Source organism: Mesoplodon densirostris, chromosome X (assembly GCF_025265405.1).
Source record: "Mesoplodon densirostris isolate mMesDen1 chromosome X, mMesDen1 primary haplotype, whole genome shotgun sequence".
Lineage (NCBI taxonomy): Eukaryota > Metazoa > Chordata > Mammalia > Artiodactyla > Ziphiidae > Mesoplodon > Mesoplodon densirostris.
In genome coordinates, this window is record NC_082681.1 from 51,833,325 (window position 1) to 51,860,538 (window position 27,214).

At 40.5% G+C, this 27,214-nt stretch overlaps 1 protein-coding gene across 1 annotated transcript in view; it reads left to right on the forward strand.

Annotated features, from left to right (window-relative positions):
• The first annotated feature begins 684 nt into the window (after positions 1–684).
• The window catches only part of SYTL4 (synaptotagmin like 4), a 71,160-nt gene continuing 44,630 nt past the window's right edge, over positions 685–27,214 (forward strand). The window contains exon 1 of the mRNA XM_060087169.1: positions 685–831. The gene's annotated coding sequence lies outside the window, so the exon portion shown is untranslated. The remainder of the gene's footprint in view (positions 832–27,214) is intronic.

Consider the following 27,214-nt stretch of genomic DNA (forward strand, 5'->3'; position numbering starts at 1 on the left):
GGGAGGGAGGGAGGGGGGGAGAGGAATCTGTAATTACTGGGTAAATATAAACATTTTAAAGTCTATTGATATATATTGCTCACATGCTTTCTAAAAGGGTTTTAAACCAACATACACTCCTACTAGCAATTATGAAAGAGCTTGTTTGAACACTTTGTCTTCATTAAGTGTTATAAAAACAAACAAACAAAACCTTTGCCAAAGAGTTGCATTATGGTTCTAATTTGCTCTTCTTTGATTACCAGTGAGTTTAACCAGTTGTGTCCATGTGTGAATTTAGTCTATGTCCTTTCCCCAAAACGTTTCTATTTTAGACAGACAGTTTTATTTGCTATAAAAAGCTGAAAGTCAAAGGATCAGAATAGTATCATTATCTCCCCAAATTATACGGTCTAGAGCCTTCACCTTCTTAGAAGTACACAACAATTTGACAACTTTTGGCTCAGGCTGAGCGGAAGAGAAAGATGATGTATCGTCTGAGAGAGTGACCACCAATGGAACCCAGGTCTAGTCTTAGACTGCTATCGACAGTCTTCAAGCACCCTTTGCTAACCGGGGCCGGCATCCCTCCAGTGCCTTAAGGCTTTGGCTCTCAGAGCTCCCCTTCGGTAGGCGCAGCCCCCTACCCAGGAGCCCGGAGCGCTGTGCGGCCCCTTTAAGAGTCCAGCTCCTCCCCCGCTCCAGGGAAAGTTGCAGCTTTTTCCGCCTCCCGGGAGGGTAAGAAGGGCCAGCCGCCAGAGTGGGGTTGCAGTCTTCCCGGACTCGGAGACCCTCCCCTGAATCCGGTACTGGGACGTCTCGCCTTCTCGCGGCACCTGTTGCAGGTGACAGGTAGGTCCGTGGCCCGCGAGCGCCCCTCCGCCCTCGGTCCGGGACGCCTCCTGGGCCCCCAGCACCTTTTCGCTGCCTAAGCGCCCCCACCCCCATCTCGGGGACCTGCGCGCTTCCCTACCCCCTTACGCTCTCCCAGTCTCTCCTTGTCCCTAGCTGACCCCCTGTTCCCTCTCTCCGTCCGCCTGTGCGGACCGCACCCCCCACGCTTTGACTCCAGTCTGTTGGGGCGGTCCCTCCCCACCACTCTTTCTCCCTGCCGCCCCTGGCCATTTCCCCGGCCCATCCGTCGCCGCCACGGGCTGTGCCCCTCGGGGCTCTGCTTCCTCCAGAGTGGCCGACTTTTCCCGCCCTCCGGAGCCCGGGGCCCCTCCCGGGAGCTGGCCCTGGGGGCGGGGGTGGGGCCGAGCTCCTAGCGGGAACTGCGCCCTTCGGGGCGTCGAGTCATCTTTTCGGGGGTGTCTCTAGCAGCGCCCGGCGGTCGCGCGGGGTCTGGGCCCCGCACTCTTTCCGGACCTCTGACCTCGTGGCGTCCGCTTCCCTGGATCCGCCGCAGGTTAAAAGGCTGGAGGCCAATTGGCCCCGAGCCCTGCCTCGGTGGGCACCCTCTGCGCTTGGGCTGGGGACCCAGCTGTGTGCTCTGGAGCTGAGCCGCTTTATCTTGCCATCCTTCTTCCAGCAGGCAGCGGGGGTACCCTTCTGGAGGAGGGTCCCACAGCCCTCAGAAGCGACACAGAACGCTTCCATCTTCGGTGATGGTTTGTAAAGGGGCAGAAAAGATGTCCCTCCAGCCCTTAATGTTGAATAAAATGGTTGGGTTTTTTGGTGGTGAAATCATTTGGTGAGAATTTTGGTGACTCGAACAGGTGATGTTTCTCATCAACCAAAGTTTTCTTCCCCCAGTAGCCTGCCAGCTTCTTCAGGACCAGAGGACCTAGCATTCCAGAATACTGCTTTAGGCAGGGTTGATCCTAGGCCTTGTACATTTGTGCCAGAAATTAGTCTTCAGTACATCTTGTACCTTCTATTTTTAACTGGCTTCTTTTCTGCTTTCAGCTCCCCATCCCCACCCCTCATAAATCCATTAATATTAAGGTGTTAATGACCTTATGTGTTTGCCCGCTGGTCTGTGGAGAGAACAATGTTTAATGCAAAGAGTTGAGGCCCTAGTGAAGTTTTCTGCTGTAGTTGTAGCTGTTGGTGTTTTTGTTTTTTTTTTAAAGCACCTGCTGGAAATCCTACTAGAAAAAGACCACCAACTTGGCTTGTGAGACTTTTCCTAGCAGGGGATGAACATTTCTGGTAGCACAATTTCAGGTGCCTCTCGCTAGGCTAGAGCAGTGAAATGAAGTTTGGAGGCCTGTTCAGGGATAATTGGTCTGTGAGTGTATGTGGCATTCTGATTTTTTTAAAAAAAACATTGTTTATTATTTTTTTAAATTAATTTTTATTGGAGTATAGTTGCTTTACAATGTTGTGTTAGCTTCTACTGCACAGCAACATGAATCAGCCGTACATATACATATATCCCCTCCCTTTTGGATTTCCCTCCCATTTAGGACCCCACAGTGCATTAAATAGAGTTCCCTGTGCTATACAGTAGGTTCCCATCAGTTGTCTATTTTATACATGGTATCAATAGTGTATATATGTCAATCCCGATGTCCCAATTCCTCCCTGTGGCATTCTGGTTGATACTCTCTGAGCTTTTCCCCTTAAAGGCTGCTACTAATCATGGTTGTTAGTATTCATTGAGCCAGGGACTGTGATAAATTCTTTACATAATTATCTCACATAATCCTAATGATAAGTGTATGTGCTAGGCACTACAATTATAAGCATGCTATGATGAAAGGGAGACTCTGAGAGTTTAAGTGCTTTGTCTCAAATCACCCAACTAATGAGAGGCAGAGTTGGGTCATCTGACTGCCAAACTGTGTTCTTATCCCCTATCACACCACCTCTGCTGTCTTGGATGTTAGGAACACTAAATAGCTCACAGGTGAGGACTAAGTGATTAAAAATTTCCCTTCCAAGCTGAAGCCTAAGTTTTGGTCCTTGACTCCACCTCAGAGGCACTGCAGAGACTTTGGACCACTTACCTCACTGATGTCTTACCCACTTCACTTCCAACGTGAGGCTGGTTGCCACGTTGCCACTATAAGTACACACCCCTGGGTGTACCTAATTGAATGAAACCTTCGGGGATCTCAACTCAGAAGGAATTGTCTTGAAGTTAGAGAGGGTGACCCTGGATTCTAGGGATGTGTGCCTGACTCAACTTTTTCCTTTCCTGCTGGCTAGGGGAGAAATGAGGGTGTGGAAAGTGATAAGGATTTCCCAACAGCCAGGCCAGAGAGCCTGAGGGTGAGTGTGTGCTTGTTTTATCGTGGGATGGATGGAGTACCTTAGGGAGGGACAGTCCACAAGAAAATGTCCTTTCTGATTCCATCTCTGGGTCTTTGCTCAAGTTACTCCTTTTATTTTTCCCCTGAAGAGAGACTTTCCCACCCATGACCACTCTCCTGCCATTAATTCATATTCATCTCAAGATTTAGCGCTAAAGTCACCTCCTTTGGGACAGCCTTACTGAACACACAGTTCCTTCCCCTAAGCAGACTTACCAGTTATTCTGTGTCCTAAAGCACTTTGTTTACACCTCAGGAAAATTCCTTAACACCTCTCTCAGTTGGTTTTCCACCTGGAAGGTACCTCTCTGAGTACAAGGTCTAGATCTTAGAGCTCCCTTTGTCTTGAGCACAAGAGATTAACAAATATTTGTGCTAGGAACTGGGGATACCATGCCTTCAAGGGCCTGAGGTCAGGTGATGGTGTGATTGAAGTACAGAAGACACCTTTTTGAGGCACTTGAAATCTGACAGCTCGGAGTTTGTACTTAAATGTCACCTTAGTGAGGCCATTCTTAACCACCCTATTTAAGCTTCCCTGAACATTCTATATGCCTGAACATTCTATATGCCCCTTCCCTACCTTATTACTCTAATGTAATATATTATGTATTTTATTCATTTTTCTTTCTTATTGTCTGTCCCTCTCTGCCCTCCATAATGGAAGTTCCATGTGGGCAGGGATTGCCGTCTGTTTTATTCACCAGTGGACCCCAGCATCCATAACAGAGCCTGGCACATCCTAGGTGCTAGCTAATATTTGTTAATTGAATTAATGAATGACATTACCATGCTAGGGATTGGCACTCTTTTGTGTTCTCCTGGACATGAAACTAAGTGTCCCCAGTCTGCCCCAGGCCCAGTTCTCACACAGCTTTGCTGTGAGAGTGCATGCCTGATGGCAACTTTGACCTAGTTGGAAGTACTTCCTTTCTTTTCAAGGCATGAGTCTCTGGATGGAAACTTCTAAAGTTTAAAGTGGAAATGTGAAGATGCTGTACTTCTTGTGGGGGGGAAGGGGGGTTGCACTGAGAAGAGGGAGTATGGCTTGTCAGATGTCTTGAGGCGTTTGTTCAGTGAGCTCATAAGAAGCTGGAGAAAGTTCCTGTGTGATAGGGAAGTGAACAGCCCAAACGAATAAAAGATGCCAACCAAATTAAGCTTCTGGCCTCAAGTCACTCAGCCTTTTAGGCATGAGGAAGTTATGAGATTATGAACTTTATGGAAAAGCCATTGCTGATTACTACTGGTGTAGTACTTGACGAGTTTTATCCTAGGAGAATTATACAATGTGAGGAAACCACTGTGTAACAGAAAAGAAAAAAAAAAGAGTACTGTTCTATTTAAATGCTTTGAAGTATTCAGAAAGAAAAATAAGGCTAGAATCTTTTAAAAGACAGGCTTGGAAGGAGTTGGACAGTGGTACAGTGGTAAATATGTGATTTTCCACCATTTGATGTATGGTAACTTCTCTGAAACTGAAGTTTGTACAAAAAACTTCTACCCAGCCTCCTCTTCTACTCAGTTTATCTCCCCAACCTCTCGACAGGGGAGTGACCCAGAGCTCAGTCCATTGACTTTTCTCTATCCAGAATCTTTCTAGATGCATTCATCCAGCCGCATGGCTTTATTTTCTTTTTAAATTTTTTTAACATCTTTATTGGAGTATAATTGCTTTACAATGGTGTGTTAGTTTCCACTTTATAGCAAAGTGAATCAGCTATACATATACATATATCCCCATATCTCCTCCCTCTTGCATCTCCCTCCTACCCTCCCTATCCCACCCCTCTAGGTGTTCACAAAGCAGGAGCTGATCTCCCTGTGCTATGTGGCTGCTTCCCACTAGCTATTTTACATTTGGTAGTATTTATAAGTCCATGCCACTCTCTCACTTCGTCCCAGCTTACCCTTCCCCCTCCCAGTGTCCTCAAGTCCATTCTCTACATCTGTGTCTTTATTCCTGTCCTGCCCCTAGGTTCTTCAGAACCTTTTTTTTTTTAAGATTCCATATATATGTGTTAGCATACGGTATTTGTTTTTCTCTTTCTGACTTACTTCACTCTGTATGACAGACTCTAGGCCCATCCACCTCACTACAAATAACTCAATTTCGTTTCTTTTTATGGCTGAGTAATATTCCATTGTGTATATGTGCCACATCTTTATCTATTCATCTGTTGATGGACACTTAGGTTGCTTCCATGTCCTGGCTATTGTAAGTAGAGCTGCAATGAACATTGTGGTACATGACTCTTTTTGAATTATGGTTTTCTCAGGGTATATGCCCAGTAGTGGGATTGCTGGGTCATATGGTAGTTCTATTTGCAGTTTTTTAAGGAACCTCCATACTGTTCTCCATAGAGGCTGTATCAATTTACATTCCCACCAACAGTGAAAGAGTGTTCCCTTTACTCCAAACCCTCTCCAGCATTTACTGTTTGTAGATTTTTTGATGATGGCCATTCTGACCTGTGTGAGGTGATACCTCATTGTAGTTTTGATTTGCATTTCTCTAATGATTAGTGATGTTGAACATTCTTTCATGTGTTTGTTGGCAATCTGTATATCTTCTTTGGAGAAATGTCTATTTAGGTCTTCTGCCCATTTTTGGATTGGATTATTTGTTTTTCTGATATTGACTTGCATGAGCTGCTTGTAAATTTTGGAGGTTAATCCTTTGTCAGTTGCTTCACTTGCAAATATTTTCTCCCATTCTGAGGGTTGTCTTTTCATCTTGTTTATGGTTTCCTTTCCTGTGCAAAAGCTTTTAAGTTTCATTAGGTCCAAATTTGTTTATTTTTATTTCCATTTCTCTAGGAGGTGGGTCATAAAGGATCTTGCTGTGATTTATGTCATAGGGCGTTCTGCCTATGTTTTCCTTTAAGAGTTTTATAGTGTCTTAGCCCCATGGCTTTAAATGCCATCTGTCTGTACACTCATCATTCCCAAATTTATGTCTCTGTCCCAAGGCTTTCTTCTAAGCTACAGCCTCATATATCCGATGGCCTATTCAGCATTCCTACTTGAATATCATAGACATCTCAAACATAACTTGGCCAAAACAGGACTCTTTTTTTTTTCTTTCTTTTTTTAAATTGAAGTATAGTTGATTTACAGTGTTGTATTTATTTCTGCTGTATAGCAAAGTGATTCAATTATATATATATGTGTATGTATGTGTGTGTGTGTGTATATATATATATATATATACGTACTTACACACATACATACACATATATATACACACACACATGTTTTTTGCCACACCATGGGGCTTGCAGTATCTTAGTTCCCCGACCAGGGATTGAACCCACGCTCTCAGCAGTGAAAGTGTAGAGTCCAAACCACTGGACCACCAAGGAATTCCATATACATTCTTTTTTTTTAAATATTCTTTTCCATTATGATTTATCATAGGATAATTGAATATAGTTCTCTGTGCTATATAGTAGGACCTTGTTGTTTAGCCATCCTCTATTTACCACTTTGCATCTGCTAAACCCAAACTCCTAATCCATCCCTTCCCAAACTGCCTCCCCCTTGGCAACCAGTAGTCTGTTCTCTATGTCCACGATTTTGTTTCCAAAACAGGACTCTTGAGTCGTCTCAAATCCCTAGCCCCTTCCCTCAGCCTTCCCAATCTCAGTAAAATGGCACCATCATCTATTCAGTTGCTCAAACCAAGAACCTATGTTCACCCTTGATTCCTGTCTTTCACTCCCCTCCCCACACCCAATTCATCAGTAAGTCCTGTTGACCTGAACTTCCAACCATGTCATTATATTCTTTTTTTTTTTTTTTTTCTTTTTGCGGTATGCGGGCCTCTCACTGTTGTGGCCTCTCCCGTTGCGGAGCACAGGCTCCAGATGCGCAGGCCCAGCGGCCATGGCTCACGGGCCCAGCCGCTCCGCGGCATATGGGATCCTCCCAGACCGGGGCACGAACCCGTATCCCCTGCATCGGCAGGCGGACTCTTAACCACTGCGCCACCAGGGAGGCCCTATATTCTTTTTTTTAATTAAAAAATATTTTATTTATTTTTGGCTGCATTGGGTCTTCGTTGCTGTGTGCGGGCTTTCTCTAGTTGTGGCAAGAGGGGGCTACTTTTTGCTGTGGTGCATGGGCTTCTCATTGTGGTGGCTTTTTGCGGAGCATGGGCTCTTGGCGTGCGGGCTTCAATAGTTGTGGCACGTGGCCTCAGTAGTGGCTCATGGGCTCTAGAGCACAGGCTCAGTACTTGTGGCACATGGGCTCAGTTGCTCCACAACATGTGGGATCTTCCCAGACCCGGGCTTGAACCCGTATCCCCTGCATTGCCAGGAGGATTCTTAACCACTGCGCCACAAGGGAAGCCCCATGTCATTATATTCTGTCACGTCTCCATTTCCTCTGTCACCCTAGTCCAAGCCACGACATGCTGCAATAAGCATCTTTGCACAATACTCAATGATGTATGTAGATCTAGATAGACACACAGAAATATTTCTGTGGGATAGCTTTCTAGTAGAAAAATTGTTGGGTCAAAGGATATGCACATTCAAAAAATGTGAATAGGCATCACAAAAGTGTCATCCAAGAGGATTTACAGTCTCACCATTGAGAGTGCTTTTCCTCATGCCCTTGAATGGACAGTCTTTAATTTTTGCCAATCTGATAGGTGAAAAATAGTATCTAACTGATTTAACTTTTATTTATCTGGTCACTAGTAAGGCTGAGTATCTTCATGTGTGTTAGCTATTTGTATTTTTCCTGAGACTTGCTCCTTAATATCCTTTGCACATTTTTCTCTTGGGTTATATATTTCATTTGTTTATAAGAACACTATATTTATTAGGGATATTTAACCATTGCCTACTATACAATGCAATTTTTTTTTCTCTTTAGTCTGCCGTATGTCGTAACTTTGTTCATGATGTGTACCCCTCTCGTAATCAGATAAAACATACTATAAAACATTTAAAAAACATGCTCATTAGATTTGGCAATTAGGATCTCAGTGATGACATCAGTGCAGTAGGAGGAGAGAGGCAGATTGTAGAGGGTTGGGGAGAGAGCACTTAAAGGGACTGATAAGGAATACAATATACATTTGGAAGAGGCTTGGCTATGATAGGAAGGACAGTGTTTCCTATAGACAGTGGGGCACAGGGGAGAAGAAAATGTTAATTTCGTTCCTTTTAAATATAGGAGAGGGATGAGCCTATTTATGTGTAGATGGCACAGAGCCTGATCCATGCAAGGTCGCTGAGGAAGCAGGAGGGTGGGGACTTCAGAGTGAAAGAGGTGAAAAGACGGGTTTAGAGAAAGGGAGGTAGCTCTTCCATCGAGACAGGAGGGAAAGAGGGCAGGATTGGTGAAGCTGTGGAGGAGGAAGGAGCTATGGAAGGACAGGATTTTGTGGGAGGTCCCAACTGATGAGAGCAGTGAGGGGTTGGAACAGCATTTGAGAGGGATGAATAGAGGAGCTCTTTAGAGGCAAACCATCCAGATTGCCACATCATAGTGAGCCTAGAAAGGCTTGGATAACTTGAGTTTGTCTCTCCCCAAGTCACAGAACCCTGTATCCATTCTCTCCAACAGCACTCATCAGCCCAGGTGTAGAAACAGAGTGGAGTCAATCTAGTTTGGGGGATTTTTCTGGGTGCTGTGACAGAGATATAAGAGGGTAGGAGACTGGACAGTGCTGCCAGAATAGTTGAAATGACGGACTACTGTGGCTTTTATATCTGTGTCTATCTAAACCTACCTTGAACTTGAGTAATTCGTAAGAGATGGAAAATTTCCATGACTTCTACACTGTTTCTTGTTTGTATTTCTGTCAACTCAGGCATCAGAATAGCTTTAGTATCAGTGTCTTTAAACTATTGTTTGTAATTTCTCAGAAAGTATGGGTTGATTTACTGAGAGCCAACAATGTGCCAGTTTTTAGGGTAGGTGCTTGAGATATAGTGGAGAAGAAGGTAGACGATGGCCTTTTTTTTTGGTAGAACTTATTTCAGCAGGGGAGGTATGTGTTAAAAAAAAACATAATATATAATCAGTGATTTAATCGCAATTTTGAGAAGTTGAAGTTCGGCTTTTTAGAAATCAAATTTAAATTTATTTATTTATTTTAATTTTTATTGGCATATAGTTGATTTGAAATGTTGTGTTTCTACTGTACAGCAAAGTTAATCAGTTATACATTTACAAATATCCACTCTTTTTAAGGTTAGTTTCCCATATAGGTTATTACAGAATATTGAGTAGAGTTCCCTGTGCTATACAGTAGGTTCTTATTAGTTCAAAACTGATTTGCATTTGCCAACAAAGTATGTGAGTACTTCTTACATCTTCCCTTTTAAAATTAAATATTGTCTTTAAAATTTTGCTTAATTGATAGGCAAGGATAAAAAAAAATCTTTATTACCAGTAAGAGTGAAACTGTTTCTTTTTTACATCTAGTGGCCATTTGATCTTCCTCCTTCAAGAATTATCTGTTCATGCTCTTTGTTTATTGGACACTTACCTCTTCTTATTTTTTACCTCTTCTTTTTATTTTTCCATGTTTGAAACCATTAACCACCTTTCGCTCTCTCCTCCCTTATCTCTGGAACACTAAAACATATCTTACCCAGTCTCTCTGGCCATTCCCTTTTGATCTCCTTTGAACTTCTTTCTTACCTACTTTGGAAATGTTGGTGTGCTTAGGGATCTGACTACATTTTTATTTCTTGACCCAATAAAAGATAACATATAAGTCTTCCATTCTCTTCTCTGCATCCCATTCACCAGGGGTAACAATATTAAATTTGTATCCCCTTTCAGACATTTTCCATGCCCATATGAAATATTTCTTTTCTTCTTTCCATTCATCTATTCATCCATCCATCCATCCTGTCTGCAATTATGTTACAAAATACAAATGGAATTATAGTTATATATGTTTTGCAGTGTATTTTTTTATTTAATATTTGTGACATGCTTTCAATGTCAATATATTTATAACTACCTCCAGCATGCAGGATCTTAGTTCCCCAACCAGGGATCAAACCCATGCCTGCTGCAGTGCTGCAGTGTAAGCTTGGGGTCTTAACCACTGGACTGCCAGGGAAGTCTTCTACCTCTTTTTTTTTTTTTTTGCGGTACGTGGGCCTCTCACTGTTGTGGCCTCTCCCGTGTCAGAGCACAGGCTCCGGACGTGCAGGCTCAGTGGCCATGACTCACGGGCCCAGCCACTCCGCGGCATGTGGGATCTTCCTGGACCGGGGCACGAACCCTCATCCCCTGCATCGGCAGGCAGACTCTCAACCGCTGCACCACCAGGGAAGCCCCTACCTCTTTCTTTTTAACAGTGACATAGTATTCCATTATATGTATGTACCATAGTTTATTTAATCAGTTTCTTATTGATGCTTAAATTGTATAATTTTTTTGCTGGTTTAAACATTGAGCATCCTTATGATATATGTTTGTGCATCTACTTGAATATCAATAGGAGAAGTTTTTCAAAATGGAATGGCTCCATTGAAAAATGGTCAGTGTTGCTAAAGATTCAGAGAGGTCTACGACAATAAAAACTGACTACTGTCCATTGGATTTAGGAGGTTCTTGTTGACCTTAGAGCAATTTCAGGGGAGTGGGGGGAGGAATGCTAGACTTTGGTGGGCTGAGAAATGTTTGGGGATATGGGGAAGTGGAGGCAGTGGATATGGACAATTCCTTAGAGAAATTTGGCTCTGAAGAGCAAAGAAAGGGTGGTAGTAGGGGAAGGGTTGAGATCCAGAGAAATTTTTTCTTTTCTTCTTTTTTTTTTTAAATTTAGGAGGACTTAGATGTCTTTAAAGGCTGATGGGAAGGAAGAGGTAATTGATAGAGCAAAGTCCTTACCGAGTAAAGTCCTCATGCCAGATGCGAGAGGATCCAGAATGAAATGGAGAGATTACCCTTTAACAAGAGGAAGGACATTACAGTTGGGAAGAACAAAAAGTGAACAGATATAGATGAAAATAGGTTTATAGATTTGGTTGCAGGAACTTGTCTGAGAGCGTTTATATTTCCCTATGATAGAAGAGGAAAGGTCATCCTCTTAGAGCAGGGGTTGAAGTGGAGCAGGGTTTGGGTTGGAGTTTTGAGGTGCTTGAGGAAGGTTTGAAATATTGTGGTAAGCAGGAGAGCAAGCTAGGACTAGGGAAGCATAGCTGGAGTGTCAGGCAGTGTTGAAGTGAGCTTGGTGACCAAGAATTCATACTGATCATAATCTACGAGATTGTGATTGTTTTCTCCAGTAGATATCAGTAGTCCCAGTGCAGGCATAACGCACAACAGTTGGGCTCTTCTAGGGTTACGTTTTTATTAGATATTTGCGATGCAAATGGGTTATTGAGGATATTGACAAGAGTGCAGTTGAAACAATAGTATCCATACTGTCTAGGAAAGGAAGTGAAGACAGGAAGGAGCTGACAGGGCGGGAGTGAAAGGTCTATGGAGGACTACCTCCCGGCCATGAGGTCTGAGAACTGGTGTACAGCTGGGGGAGGTCATTGAGTGAACAGGCCAGAAGGACAGGGGATTGTAGTTAAGAGTGGGGTATTTGAATTAATGATATCAAATGTGGAGAAGTCCTGGGTGGTAAGTTTTTGGGTGTGGCTGAATATGCTATATAGTTTTTTGGGTTTTTTTTTGCGGTACATGGGCCTTTCACTGTTTTGGCCTCTCCCGTTGAGGAGCACAGGCTCAGAGGCCACAGCTCACGGGCCCAGCCACTCTGTGGCATGTTGGATCTTCCCGGACCGGGGCACGAACCCGTGTCCCCTGCATCGGCAGGCAGACTCTCAACCACTGCGCCACCAGGGAAGCCCGATATATAGTATTTTTGACGCCAGCTCATTCATTCAACAAATATTTATTGTGTGCATATTATGTGCAAGACAGCACTCTTGGCACTGAAGGGGACCGAAGTGAACAAAACAAAGTCCCTTCTCTCATACAATTTATTATCTAGTGGGAGAGATTATTAATTTTTATAAAATAAAAGGGCATCCTTATTGATATGCTGATTACTGAATGTGTAATACTAAGGTCACATGGTTATGCATGAGGGGCTAGGAAAGTCCACCTAGACATTTTGAGTGCCTTGATTTATTGTAAGTTATATTAACGGAATTACAAAAATTCATATATCCTCCCCGCTTAGAACTTTTAAAGGTACTTTTATATGCTATGTCAGAATTGAAGACAAAACAAATATATAATACATGCAATTTGAACATTTTGGCAGTTTAAAATTTTTTATACTTCAGTATTTTTTTTTAATATTAGGACATTGCTTCTAGCTGTAGACCAGATGTTGATAATACATGGACTAACCTTGTTCTAGGGATTTGATGTAATGTGTAAAGTAATTATGGTTAAGCAGCTTAGGAGGGAAAGAGAGCTTGTATGTTAACATTTTATCTTTATTTTATATTCTCCAATTTTTACCTACTCTTTTGTGTACATATACTCATGTATACATTTATTAATGTTTTATTTGAAAGAAATTAGCATTTATTTTATGTCTTACAGACCTTAAATAACACCTTAAAATTATCTGCCACATATATAGTTCAATTTAAGTTCAACTACAGGTTATTTCACTGTGTTTAAGGTTTCTGTGGCCATAGCTAGATCACAGCATCCCTAAAATTAAAAAAGAAACCAAATGCATGAAATCACAGTTATGTGTGAACATGGGCTGGATTAGTCATGAACCATCGTGATTTCTCATTTAAGGCGACTGCGTGAGTGATTTTTAGGTGATGTGGCCTACAAGAAAGAATTAGATGCTAGCTAGAGTTCAGTTTAGAAATCCCCACCATCTGTGACCCAGGCAGGAGAAGAGGGTCTTCCCTGGGGGGGGTGCTGGTTTATCAAAGCTTGTTGACTAAGGAAAGATAATGGAGTTTCACACGGTGATGAGGCTTATTGAAAAATGACAATGTGTCGGCTCTCACCAGACTTAAAAATAAAGTGCTTTATGCATATAAACCTGGATTTTAAAGTATTCTGTTCTTTTAGTTGTGGATTTTTTATCTTTTTAAAAAAAGCTTTTGGGCTGTTAAGGAAAGTGACTTTGGCAGAGGAGGGGATGAACTGGCCATCCTTCACCCCATTAGCCTCATGGGGTTCTAGTGAGCCTGTGTGGCTCCTGTGAGAGGAAGCTTCTAGTGTACATCTTGCAAGCTGGAAAGCCAAATGGGATTTGTCTTAATAAATGCATTTCTTCTGTTGCTGAGGGGAGTGTTTAGACACATGGTCTTGTTTTCTACTTACTTCTATGTACCATGTTTATGGAGATCTGCCTTCTAGGATTGGTGGTAGGTTTAAGATGCCTGGAAATGCTGAGGAGCAGGAAAAGTGTGAAATCATGAAAATAAGACCACATTTCCATGTATTGAAATAACCACTCTGCAGGAGAAATATATATATTTTAAGATATCCCACTTCCCTCTGGCACTTACTTTAGAGAAGTATTAATATATATTATTTTAAGTGGGAATTTCTTCAAACTGTTTATGAACAGAATTTGGTGGTATTGAAAGGTAACCATGTGGATTCGATCTGGAGGAAATTGTCCCCACCTGTGTTTCTAAGCGCTAACAAAAGAGATTATATTTTAGTTACTCCCCCCGTATATACTCCTACCATCATTTAGAAGGGGTGTCCTGGAGTTGGTAGATATATTAAAAGGAGGTAAAACTGCAAAATGCCTCAGTACATGCAAACGCCACATTTGCAGAACCTGTTTTGGAAAGGATTGTGGGGGCCAAGAGAACCTTACTGCAAACCCAAAATCAGAATCTTGTAAAATTGAGAGCTATTATACATTTCTCATTGTTAGGGGAAAATGAAAAACACCTTGGCTACCATAACGCTTTTGAGAATGGACCCCAGTGTGGGCAGACGTGGGTATGTTGTCTGAGTTGTAGATTTGCTCCATGGGTGGGCTTGCGGGAGCCTGGACCCCAGCTGACCACTGGGAAACCTCAGTTGCCCTTTTGTTTTGGAACCTTGATTCTCACTCCTCTATTTTGTCTCCACTCTTGCTTTTCTTCTTTTTGATCCTATTTTTTAAATTTCTGCTATTTTGTTATGTTTTATGCATCTTTGTGAGTCACTTTAAACTCTGTCTGGAACAGTGTATAAATAAATATCTTTTACACTGATCATATCTAATTACTAACATTTGCTTAATATTTATGCTTGTCAGCTACCTCCCTGCAGAGAGGTATGGTGACTTTCCATCTGGGCAAGAATACTGATTCAATTTCTCAAATTTCATAGTAAGATGTCAAAACTGCAATTTGCTCATATATTTTCTAAAGCATATGGTTAATAATAATAAAATTAAACAGCTACCAAAAAATTGATTGCTTATTCTAGACCAGACACTATGCTATGCCCTTTAATCATGATGTATATTTGAATCCTCACAGCCTTAAGCAAGAGCTGTTATTATTAATCACCGTTTTTAAAGATTGGGAAACTGAGACTCAGGGAGGTTGAGTAACTGGCCCAAGGTCGCACAGCTAAAAAGTAGTGAAGCTATGCTTTGAACCTGGCTCCAGACCCAGTGCTTGTAGGCACTTTTCTATGCCATACTGCTCTTCATTAGAACTGTAGGACATCATTGGAACTTCCCTGGTGGTGCAGTGGTTAAGAATCCGCCTGCCAATGCAGGGAACATGGGTGCGAGCCCCGGTCTGGGAAGATCCCACTTGCCACGGAGCAACTGAGCCCGTGTGCCACAACTACTGAGCCTGAGCTCTAGAGCTTGCAAGCCACAACTGCTGAGCCCGCATGCCGCAACTACTGAAGCCCGTGTGCCGAGAGCCTGTGCTCCACAACAAGAGATGTCACCTCAATGAGAAGCCTGCGCACTGCAACGAAGAGTAGCCCCCACTTGTCACAACTAGAGAAAGCCCGTGCACAGCAACGAAGACCCAATGCAGCCAAAAATTAAAAAAATTAAAAAAAAAGAAATCTAGCACATCAGAACTCCAAGTCCTAGTAGAAGAGACTGTTCTGTGTTACAAAACATTCACAGGTCCTGCAGATTTTACACCAGTGTTAATTCTTCAGTATGCCCCTTTTCATCTCTACTACCATTGCCCTCTACTTAGGGCTCTCATTATCTTCCCCCTGGATTTATACCAGAGCCTCCTCAAATCGATATTCTGAAAAATTATTAGAGTGATCTAATGAGTCCTTGCCTTCCCTAAAAGTCTTCAGTCGTTCCCATTGTCAAAGGCTAATTATCCATGTTTCTGAGCATAGCATATCAAGCTCCTCCTTTGATCCCCCCCCCACCTCTTCCACATCCTTCCTTACAATTTGATATACAGTATCAGTGCACTCCTTGGCTATACCACATTGCTTTGTGCCTCCATGCTTTTACTTTTGCTTTTGTAAATGCTGTGCCCTCTACCTGATTAACTAACTGGTAGACATTATTTACAGCTAGTTCATGTGCCACTGTTGGTGTTTCTTTCTAGTCCCCTTTCCCCAAGCTGGAATAGGTGCCCCACCTTAGCATTCCCATAATACCCTGTGTGTATATTTCTTTGATTACCGTGTTCTTTTATGATTATATATTTAAGTATCTCCTTCGATAGACTGTGTGTTCTTTGTGGGCAGGTACTCTGCATTGTTTTGTCCTTAGCCAGCTAGCACAGCACTTAGCACACAGTTGGCCCTCCTAACTAGTGAGCATTTTGTAAACAGTGCAGAATGCAGAGCTCCAGGTCAGGGAAAGAAGTAGAATTTTGAAGGCCTGAAATCACACAGACATTCAGAGAGACCTACCAGCACAGGAGAGGGAGGTCTCACAGAAGAATCTTTGGGACCAGATACATTTACATTATTTAATCTAGGATCCCGAAGGGACTTGAGGGGATGGGAGTTGAAAGGGACAATTGATAAAATAACCAACACAATATCTCAATGTAAACATTTTGTTGACTATAAGCAATGTTGCATGCTCACTCAGCTGTTACCAACCAAAACGATGTTCTCAGTTGGTGCCTTTGTGCATAGGTGTCTGGATCCAAACAAGGGGATTTAGGGAAGCCCTGCATCCCTGGAAGCTTTCTTTACTACACGGAGTTCTTTTGTTTGTTTGTTTGTTTTTTTGAGTTCTTCAGACTCACCACATAACCTGTTTTGGTTTCATTTTTCTATGCTCTAAGATCCACTCTCTTTTACCTTTAGATTTTCAAATAATTAGTTTTTTTTCCCCAAAGTGGGCTGGATTTTGCTAGCTATGCTTCACTCATGTTTTAGAAACCCACACACGTAATAGGTATTAATTCTGACAGTGCTAGATTGGTCTGCTTCAGACACTATAATTGCCTTGGTCACAGTTAGTTAATAGAGTCCACTTTGGGATGTACCTTATGGCAGCACAAATCCTTATTCATTAAGCTGCCCTACCTGCATCAGGGCAACTATATTACAGTCATCAGAATGATTTATTCTTTCCTAATTAACATATATCATAACTGTATGCAAGCAGAATCACAATAATACATGTCAGTTCATAAGAATGATTTCCCTTCACCCTTCTTTAAGCAAAGCATTTCCCAACTTTTTTTTTTTTTTTTTTTTTTTTTGCAGTACGTGGGCCTCTCACTGTTGCGGCCTCTCCCGTTGTGGAGCACAGGCTCCGGACGTGCAGGCTCAGCGGCCATGGCTCACGGGCCCAGCCGCTCTGCGGCATGTGGGATCTTCCCGGATCGGGGCACGAACCTGTCTCCCCTGCATCGGCAGGCAGACTCTCAACCACTGCGCCACCAGGGAAGCCCCATTTCCCAACTTTTTTGATCACTCTCCCTTACTACCAAAAATTTCAGTCACCCCTAATATACATATATTTATTTACAAACTATATATTTACCACTGTCCTAATATTATATATTATAAAGCATTTACAAAAATAGAAATAAAGAAGGATATGAGATGAAACGAATGCTTTTTAGATTAATTTTAATATTTATTAATAGTGTGACAACCTTTGCTCTCATTTCAATGAGAGCAGTGACATTGTGCGCTTCATTTAAACAAAATCTTGGTTTATGATACAACTACCTGAAGGTCTGATTCTAAGTTGTTTATTTTTATACTTGATTTTAATGACTGTTGTAGCTGAGTAAAGGATACCTCACAAAACATATAAATCTAAAAATAAAAAAGTGCATTGTTGGATGCACTTACTAAATAACAATACACATATTGTAGTTTCAGGTAACAATTATACTAACGTTTTGTTGCTGTTCCATCTTCTCAGCTCTCAGCATGCTGTCTTTTCTCATTTTTAGCAAATGGTTCAAAACTCATGGAACGTCTTCATTTGGAAGAGTTAGACGATGAAATACATCTTTTAAGAAACAAAATTAAATAGTAATAGAAACATTTTCATATCTACTCTGTATTATTTATTCTTTATAAAAAGCCCCTTTGATGTAAAATATTTTACTGTTTGAATGCATTTAAAGTCTGCTACTGCCTTAGAGGTATTCTAGGAGTATAAAACTGATGATTGCAAGGTTTAGTCACATTTAATCTTAAAACTTTAAAAAGCAACTTTACTGAGTTATAATTTGCATACAATAAACTGTGCATATTTAAAGTATACAAGTTGATAAATTTTGACATCTCTGTATACCCATGAAACCATTACCAAAATCAAGAAAGTAAACATATCTATTACCTGCAAAAGTTTCCTTATGCCATTTTGTAATCCTTCCTTCCTGTTTGTATTATATCCCTCTTTTCCCACAACCACTCATCTGTTTTCTGTCACTGTAGATTAATTTGCATTTTCTAGAGTTTTATATAAATGAAATCATGTACTACTGTGTGTTCTTTTTTGTCTGATTTTTTTCAGTCAGCGTAATTATTTTGAGATTCATCCATATTGCTGTGTGTGTCAGTAAGTTCATTCCTTTCTGTTGCTGAGCAGTATTCCATTATATGGATATACCACAATTAAAAAAAATCCATTCACCTCTTAATGGGCATTTGGGTTGTTTCCAGTTTTTGGCTATTATAAATAATGCTATTACTGTCATTCACATGCAAGTCTTTGCATGGACATATGCTCTTGCTTTTCTTGGGTTAATACCTAGAAATGGAAAGTCTAGGTCATACGGAAGATATATGTTTAACTTTTTGAGAAACTACTAAAATGTTTTCCAGTGTGGTTGTATCATTTTACATTCCCACTGCAGTGTGTGAGAGTTCCAGTTGCTTCAAATCTTGGCCAACATTTGTTACACTTTTAATTTTAGCTGTTCTGGTAAGTGCATAGTGGTATTTCATTGTGAGTTTAGTTTGCATCTCCCTAATGATGAATGATGCTGAACATTTTTTCAGGTGCTTATTTGCTATTTATATATCTTCTTTGGTGATGCATTTGCTTAAATTTTTGGTTCATTTAAAAATTTTAGTTTTTTTTTTTTTAAATTATAGAGTTTTGAGAGTCCTTTATATGTTCTGGATACAAGTCTTTGTCAGATGTACTATTTGCAAATATTTTCTTCCAGTCTGTATAGTTTGTCCTTTTATTTTCTTATTAACATCTTTCAAAGCACAGAGTTTAATAAAGCACAGACTTTAATAAAGTCTATTTTAGCAAGTTCTGGATCATGTTTTAGGTGTCATATCTAAGAAATCTTTACTTTTTTTGCATATGGATATCCAGTTTTCCCAACACCACTTGTTGAAAAGACTATCATTTCTCCACTGAATTCCCTTGCATCTTTATCAAAAATCAGATGACTATAAGCATAAGGATTTATTTCTGGACTCTGTTCTCTTCTAGTGTCTATCTGTATGCCACTACCACACTCCCTTGATTACTGTAGATTTATAATGTCTTGAAAACAGATTGTGTAAGTCTTCTAACTTGGTTCTGCATATGTTTTGAACCTCACAATATATTGTTTTCTAATTTTTTGCTTTAAGGAGTCAATTATATTTTTAAAGGAAATTTAAATAAGAAAATAATATTTTTACCCCCATATTTACTATAGCATGTGTTCTTCATTACTTTTTATAGACCCATATTTCTATTATTTCTATCTGGTATTATTTTTCTTCTGCCTGAAGGACTTCCTTTAACATTTTTTATAGTTGCAGGTCTGCTCGTGATTAATTCTTTCAATTTTTGCATGTTTGAAAAAGTGTTTATTTCACCTCTGTTTTTGAAAGACACTGGGTTTAGAATTCTAGGTTGACAGGTATTTTTCTTTCAGTATTTTAGAGATGTTCCACTGTCTTCTCATTTGCACTGTTTCCAATGGTAAATTTGCTTTCATCATTATCTTTGTTCTTCTGTATCTAATGTGTTGTTTCCCTCCCACCCCCCACCTGCTGGCTGCTTTTAAGACTTTCTCATTATCTCTGGTTTTAAAAAATTTGACTATGCTGTGCCATGTGCTGCAGTTTTCCTTCTATTTCTTGTGCATGAAGTTCATTGAGCTTCTTGGATCTGTGAATTCATAGTGTTCATCAAATTTAGAAAAAAAATTTGGGCCAGTATTTTCTCAAATATTTTTTCAGTGCCCCCATTTCCTTTGGTGACTCCAATGACATGCATATTAGGCAGCTTAAAGTTGTACCATAGCTCATTAATGCTCTGTTCTTTTTCTTCAGTAATTTTTCTTTCTGTTTCATTTGGATAGCTTCTATTGCTGTCTTCAAGTTCAATAATGTTTTCTACTGCAATGTGTAATCTGCTGTTAATCCAGTTCTGTGTATTTTTCATCTCAGACATTGTTTTTTTAATCTCTAGGTTTGATTTGGGTCTTTTTAACACCTTTCATGTCTTTATTGAACTTTTTGAAATATGGAATACAGTTAAAATAACTTTTAATGACTTTGCTAATTCTAACATTTGTGTTAGTTCTTAGTCAGTTTTTGATTAATTTTTCTTCTCATCGTGCATGTATTTTCTTACTTTTTGCATGACTATTTTTTATTGGGTACTAGATATTGTAAATTTTACCTTGTTGGGTGCTGCATATTTTATATTGTTAGAAATATGCTCAAGCTCTGTTCTGGGATGCACTTGAATTACTTGAAACAGATTGATCCCTTCAGGTTCTTCTGTTTAGGTTTGTTAGGCAGGACCAAAGCAGTGCACAGTCTAGGGCTCATTATTTCTCATTATGTAGGCAAGACCCTTCTGAGTACTCTGCCCAGTGCCCTGTGAATCATGAGGTTTTCCAGTTTGACTGGTGGAACAGGCACTACTCCTGGTCGTGTGTGACTGACAGGCACTGTTCTTTTGAATCCTTTCAGCTGGAGTTCTTTCTCTGGCCTAGGGTAATTTCCTCACAGGCATGCCATGTGCTGATCAGTCCTTTGCTGAATACTTGAGGGAGACCCTTTGCAGGTCTCTGAAGACCTCACTCTGTGTGGCTCTCTCAGGTACTCTGTCCTACGAACCCTAGCCAGACTCTTAGCTCTGTCACCTCCACTCGGGGAGTTCACCAGGCTCTGCCTGTATTTGTCCTCCCTGCACTATGGCCTGGAAACTCTCTCAAGACAGTGAGCCTGGAAAATCAGAGGGCTCACCCTATTTGTTTCCTATTTCCCAAGGATCACAGTCCTCCATTGCCTGATATTCAGTGTCTTGAAAATCACCATTGTTTTATGTATTTTATCCATTTTGGGGGGTGGGGGTGGGGGTCCAGGCAGGGTAAAAATCCATTCCTGGCCAGAAATAGAAGGCCACTGACATTTTATAATCCCAAATTTTCATGACCAATTATAATTTGTAGCCCAATTTCAATTCTGATTTTTCAAAAATGTACATACCATCATGTTTCTTGATATAGGTAGATCAGTTCTAAATATCTGTTCAAAAGTATACAGAATCTGACATGCAGTGATGCAGATCTTTTCATATCACTCATCAGTTTCTGTGTAAAACATACTATCATTTGCTTAATAATAGCAGTTTGATTCAGGGTTTCTTGGTTTAACTAATATCCTTTGAAAGACACTGGTTTACTTTTTCATTTTCAGTGAGGTATAAATTTTACCAAAATTGTCCATTGCCCTTGGTCCAAACAGCAAAATGCTTTTGTCATATCACTTAAGTGGGACATGACCGATAATGGAATAGAATTTACGTACAAAACCAGCACATAATTATTACTTGTGGGTTTAGAGGAATAACTTAATACCAATACAGCCTTTTTGCCCTTGAGCATGGGTCAATTTTTCTGGAATTCACTGTCACCTCTAAAGTTGTCAGCATAGTTTCTCACTTAAAAAAAATGCCTGGGGGCTTCCCTGGTGGCGCAGTGGTTGGGAGTCCGCCTGCCGATGCAGGGGACACGGGTTCGTGCCCCGGTCCGGGAAGATCCCACATGCCACGGAGCGGCTGGGCCCGTGAGCCATGGCCGCTGGGCCTGCGCGTCCGGAGCCTGTGCTCCGCAACGGGAGAGGCCGCAACAGTGAGAGGCCCGCGTACCACAAAAAAAAAAAAAAAAAAAAAAAGCCCAGGGCCTCCCTGGTGGCGCAAGTTAGAGTCCGCCTGCCGATGCAGGGGATACGGGTTCGTGCCCCGGTCTGGGAGGATCCCATGTGCCGTGGAGCGGCTGGGCCCGTGAGCCATGGCCGCTGAGCCTGCGCGTCCAGAGCCTGTGCTCCGCAACGGGGGAGGCCACAGCAGTGAGAGGCCCGCATACCGCAAAAAAAAAAAAAAAAAAAAAAAAAGCCTGAAACTTTAAATGGTGTCTAGATGCAGTTTACTTCACACTTCATCTGTATTCTTTAATAGAAAATAAACGTCACTTTGTAAGACCCAGTCACATCTTAAAACACAAATGCACATATAAAAACTGACAAAAATAAAAATAGCTAAAATTTGGAGTTCACTCTCTGTGTTTACATTACTTTAAACACTACATATTTTAAAAACTCATTGAATCTTTATAACAAGCCCAAGATGGTAAGTATAGTTATTATCTTCCTTTTACAAATGAGGAAATTGAAGCACTGAGAGGTTTAGTCACTTGCCCAAGGTCACTCAGCTAGTAATTGATGAAGCTGGGATTCAACTTCAGGCAGTCTGAGTCCAGAGGCCATGCTTTTAACCATGACACCAGTCTGCCTCAGGAAAATAAAAACACTTTGCTCTCAGCTCTAGTACCACTCTTCAGTTTCTGCGAGTTTAAGTTTAAACATATAAATACAAATAGATTTCTGGGTGAAGACATTCAGTAAGCGTTTATTGAACTCATATTGTGTATCAGACACTATGCCAAGTAAGCTCTTGGGGGTATGAAGTCCAGATACAGTGCCTCCCTTCAAGAAGGCCACATCTGGTGGAAGTTTCTAGTTTGAGCCTAAGTATTACCATCTTCACATTTATATGCGCATTGCATGTTTGGGAGAGGGAAGGATACCAGTGTGCCCAGCAAATTAAACATGGAAAAATATGTTTTATTTGCTGCCCAGTGCAGGGACATTATTTGATGTTTTTCTAATTCACACCAGTTTCCATTTTGGGGACACCACAATGATTTTAAAGTCAAGTACTGTTCTTACAAGGACTTCTATATCTTTTTATAATCTTTTTTATATTTTAGGCCCTTGCCCAAGGTCATATAACTAATAAATATTGCTGCTCTGTTGAACTGGTCTTCAGAATTTAAGATAATTTGAGAGAGCTCCCCTCACCCCTTCTTGAAAACTAGCTGTGTTAGTGTTGGTGTTAATGTTCATTTATTAATTATTATTATCTCTTAATCTACAAGATTAGGGTATAAAATGGATATATCCATTTGGATAAATAATTCTACATATGTTCATATGTTCTACAATTATATCAAGATTATTGTGTTGTTCAAGTTGTCTGTATATATACTAAGTGTTTATCTGCTTGTGCTATCAGTAGACAGAGGTATATTAACCTCCCATTCTGATGGTAGATTTTTCAGTTCCCTTTTGCCTTTGTAAGTATTTGCATTAAAATATTATCCTGGGCCTCCCTGGTGGCGCAAGTGGTTGAGAGTCCGCCTGCCGATGCAGGGGATACGGGTTCGTGCCCCGGTCTGGGAGGATCCCATGTGCCGCGGAGCGGCTGGGCCCGTGAGCCATGGCCGCTGAGCCTGCGCGTCCGGAGCCTGCGCGTCCGGAGCCTGTGCTCCGCAACGGGGGAGGCCACAACAGTGAGAGGCCCGCATACCGCAAAAAAAAAAAATAAATAAAAATAAAATAAAATAAAATAAAATATTATCCTGAGCAATAAATATATGTAATTTTCTAACTCAACAAACCATCTTTTCTAAAATATCTTCTTGTGGGCATGAGGCCCCACAAGGATGCTATATTAAGACATTTCATTTGAGTCTTGACTCCCCACGACTAACATGGAACAACTTGTCCATCAGAGCTTGGGTTCGGACATTCATGTTATCTGAGCTGTGGTCTTCTCAGTAGATAATCCTTACCCTTTTGACTATATACCTCTGACTGAATTTCAGTGAAGGACCTTAACAAGTTTTCTTGGGCTTTGGTTTTGCCATTAAATCCTAGTGCTGTATCCGTCAATTGGGAGAATATGAAAAGTGACAGGTTTTCTAACCACAAATCTGTCTGGTTTTCTTATTTGTGCCCCTATTATTTTTCTGAGCTACATTTTTCAAAACGTGATGTGCCATTTACCATAAAAATATATCACTTAACTCATTGCATATAAAACCAGTGTTTCTATCGCATGTTTTCCTTTCTGAATTTCTAGAAAACATTCTACCGTATGGTATGGGCATGGTGGTGGTGGTGGTGAGGCAGGCAGCAGGTTTCTTCTTTAAGATGTTAATGATAGATGTATTACAATTATGAAGTTATGATTTCTTCTTTGGCATATGAGTTATTAAGAAGTATCTTTAAATTTCCCAAAGTATCAGGATTAAAAATTATCTTTTGTTATTGATCTCATATTTAATTTCCTTGAGGTCAGAGACCATGGTCTGTATGAGAATGGTTTCTTTGAAATTTACTGAGACTTGCACTATAACCTAGTACATGGTCATTTGGTGGTGGGGGGTTGGTAAATGTTCCATATGTGCTTGAAAAGAATATGATTTCCAATGGGATATAGAATTCTACATATGGCCATTAAATCAAGCTTATTTTGTTCAACTTGTCTATATATTTAGTAATATTTTATCTGCTTGTACTATTAATAATTGAAAGAAGTATGTTAATCTCCCCACCTTTTCTTTTAACAAATTCTAGACTATTTTATTTGTTGACTACAATTATCGGTATAGTGCTAGATAATTTACATAGATTACATCATTTTTTTCCTTTTTTAATTGAAGTATAGTTAATGTACAATATTATGTAAGTTACAGGTATACACTATAATGATTCACAATTATTAAAGGTTACGTTTATAGTTATTGTAAAATATTAGCTATATTCCCTGTGTTGTATCCTTGTAGCTTATTTTATATAATCTCCCATTTTGATGGTCCATTTTTCAATTTCTCTCTCTAGTTGTACATAATCTTCTTTTATATATTTGCAGGTGTTTTATTAGTGCCTATTAATAAAACATACTAGGTATTTTTACTCTATGTAGTGGTCTTATCTTTTATAATGCTTTTATTATTTTGAAGTTTTATATTTTAGCTATTAATATAATTACCTCAACTTTATTTAGGTTTACATTTATCTGGTATATTTTTTCCATCTTTTTTACTTTCAGTCCTTCCTGATCTTTATGTTTTAGATGTGTCCCTCGTGAAATGGCACATACCTGGATTTTTAAATTTTGTATAGTCTGTTAACCTCTGTATTTTATTTTATTTTTATTTTTTATTTTTTATTTTTATTTTTTGTGGTATGCGGGCTTCTCACTGTTGTGGCCTCTCCCGTTGCGGAGCACAGGCTCTGGACGCGCAGGCCCAGTGGCCATGGCTCACGGGCCCAGCCACTCCGCGGCATGTGGGATCTTCCCAGACCAGGGCACGAACCCGTGTCCCCTGCATGGGCAGGCGGACTCTCAACCACTGCGCCACCAGGGAAGCCCCAAACCTCTGTATTTTAAAGGATGAGTTTTACTCCTATATTTTTTTGTTTGTTTATATATTGGAGCTTGTTTTTACCATCTTATGTTTTGCTTTCTATTTGTTTCAGTTTTTCTATGCTTTTTCTCCTTGCCTTTAAATTTTTTTTCTTATTCTGTTTTATTTTCCCCACTACTGACTCTGCAAGTTCGCATCTCAAGTGAGCTGGCTAGTAACAGGGTTAACATTGGAAATAGCAACCTATGGTCTAAAGTGGGGTTGGGGGTGGGATGTGGCTTTTCTAAAAGGAGTCACATTGGCAAGTGATAGGGGAGGGGAGGCAGGGAGCTGATGGAGGTCATGGCTGATGGATTCTAAAAACGTTTTTTTTTTTTTACAAGAGTGAAACAAGGATGTCTGATGGGAACTAGGGGAAAGGGAAGTGGGGGTGTGAGATGAATGAAGGCTTAAAATAGAACCTGAAAGGACTAGGTAAGGGAACTGAACTAAAGGCATGTAAAAAGACTTATGGGTGACAGTGAGGGTCCAGCTGAGATTGTAGACCAGGAATTATGTAGGACCTGGGTGTAGGAGCAGACAAGGCAGACTACTATAGCATTGGTCCAGGTTTGGAATTTTGATGGACAGTTGCTGCAGAGAGATGAAGGTGCATGAATATGGAAGATATTGGTGAGAGTGGTTCAAATGTTGAGCCATCTGGAGTCCAGGATGGGTAGGGAAGGAAGATAGATCAACAGGAGGCAAGTAGACCAAGAGAAAATGGAGGGTGGGCTTAAGAGACTGTAGTCTTGATGAGGTTGAAGAACAGGTGTAGTGGGAGTAAGCTGTAATTGAAAAGTAGGGATTCTTGAATTTAAGATTTCAGAGGGGGGCAATTCTGGTTGGTCAAGTCCATGAGTGAAAAATAAAGAGAATATGTACAGTATTAGCAGTTCCATTTTGTTATGGTGCTGTCTTTGTTTCCTCAATGACGCTGTTACTTCCTTGGCTTTTACTATTACTTGGTCTCATTGTTGTGCCAATGTGCTTGTCTCATCACAGAACTCTGCTGCCTCTCCACAAACATCAATTTTCTAATAAATCTGGTTTTGCTCTTATTTCCAGTATGCCTGTGCCATTCTTGGTCTTTAACTGACAGGCAATTGGTGATACCTATTTTATCTAGGAGCCGCTGTTTTTTTGCCAGTTCTTCAGCCATAATCACACATATGGGAATTCATTTCCACAATGCTTTTGATTGCTCTGTTCAATATTTTATAATTGCTTTGGCCGTGATCCTGCCTGGACAGAGCCAGTAGAGCATTAACTCTAGAATCTGATTGCTTGGGCTTGAATCCCAGCAACTGCAATTACTTTCTGTTTATTCTTGGGCAAGTTAACCTAACCTCTCCTGAGTCTTCATCTATAAAATGTGGATAATAATAGTACTCATTCTTGGGGTTGTTATGAGGATTAAATTAGTTAATATATGTAAAGTACTTGTTGCCTGGCATGTAATAAATTCTCAATAAAGGGAACTGTTGGGGTGATGATGACAGTGACGATGATCAACAGTAGTGGTGGCATATGCAACACAGTGTGCCAAATACAGTGTTAGGTGCTGGGCCAGATGCATAGAAGAATATTGAAAAAGTCCTTGTTCTCATGGAGAGTATATATTCTCCTCGGGGATAAGAATTAAGAATATTTCCTCAAGACTACCTAAGAAAGGGCCTATGAAAGAGGCTTAGCATCTCATAGTTCAATAAAGACCAAGAAATAGTGAAGTCAAGAAAATATTGAGATTTCTGGAACCTGTGTCGCTTTGCTGTGTTGTTTATACTCTCTATTGTGTTGTCGGTAATTAGTTTAAAAAAGTGAAAGTGCTTGTGTAGTTTCAAGGGAGAGCAGAGAAGGTAAGTA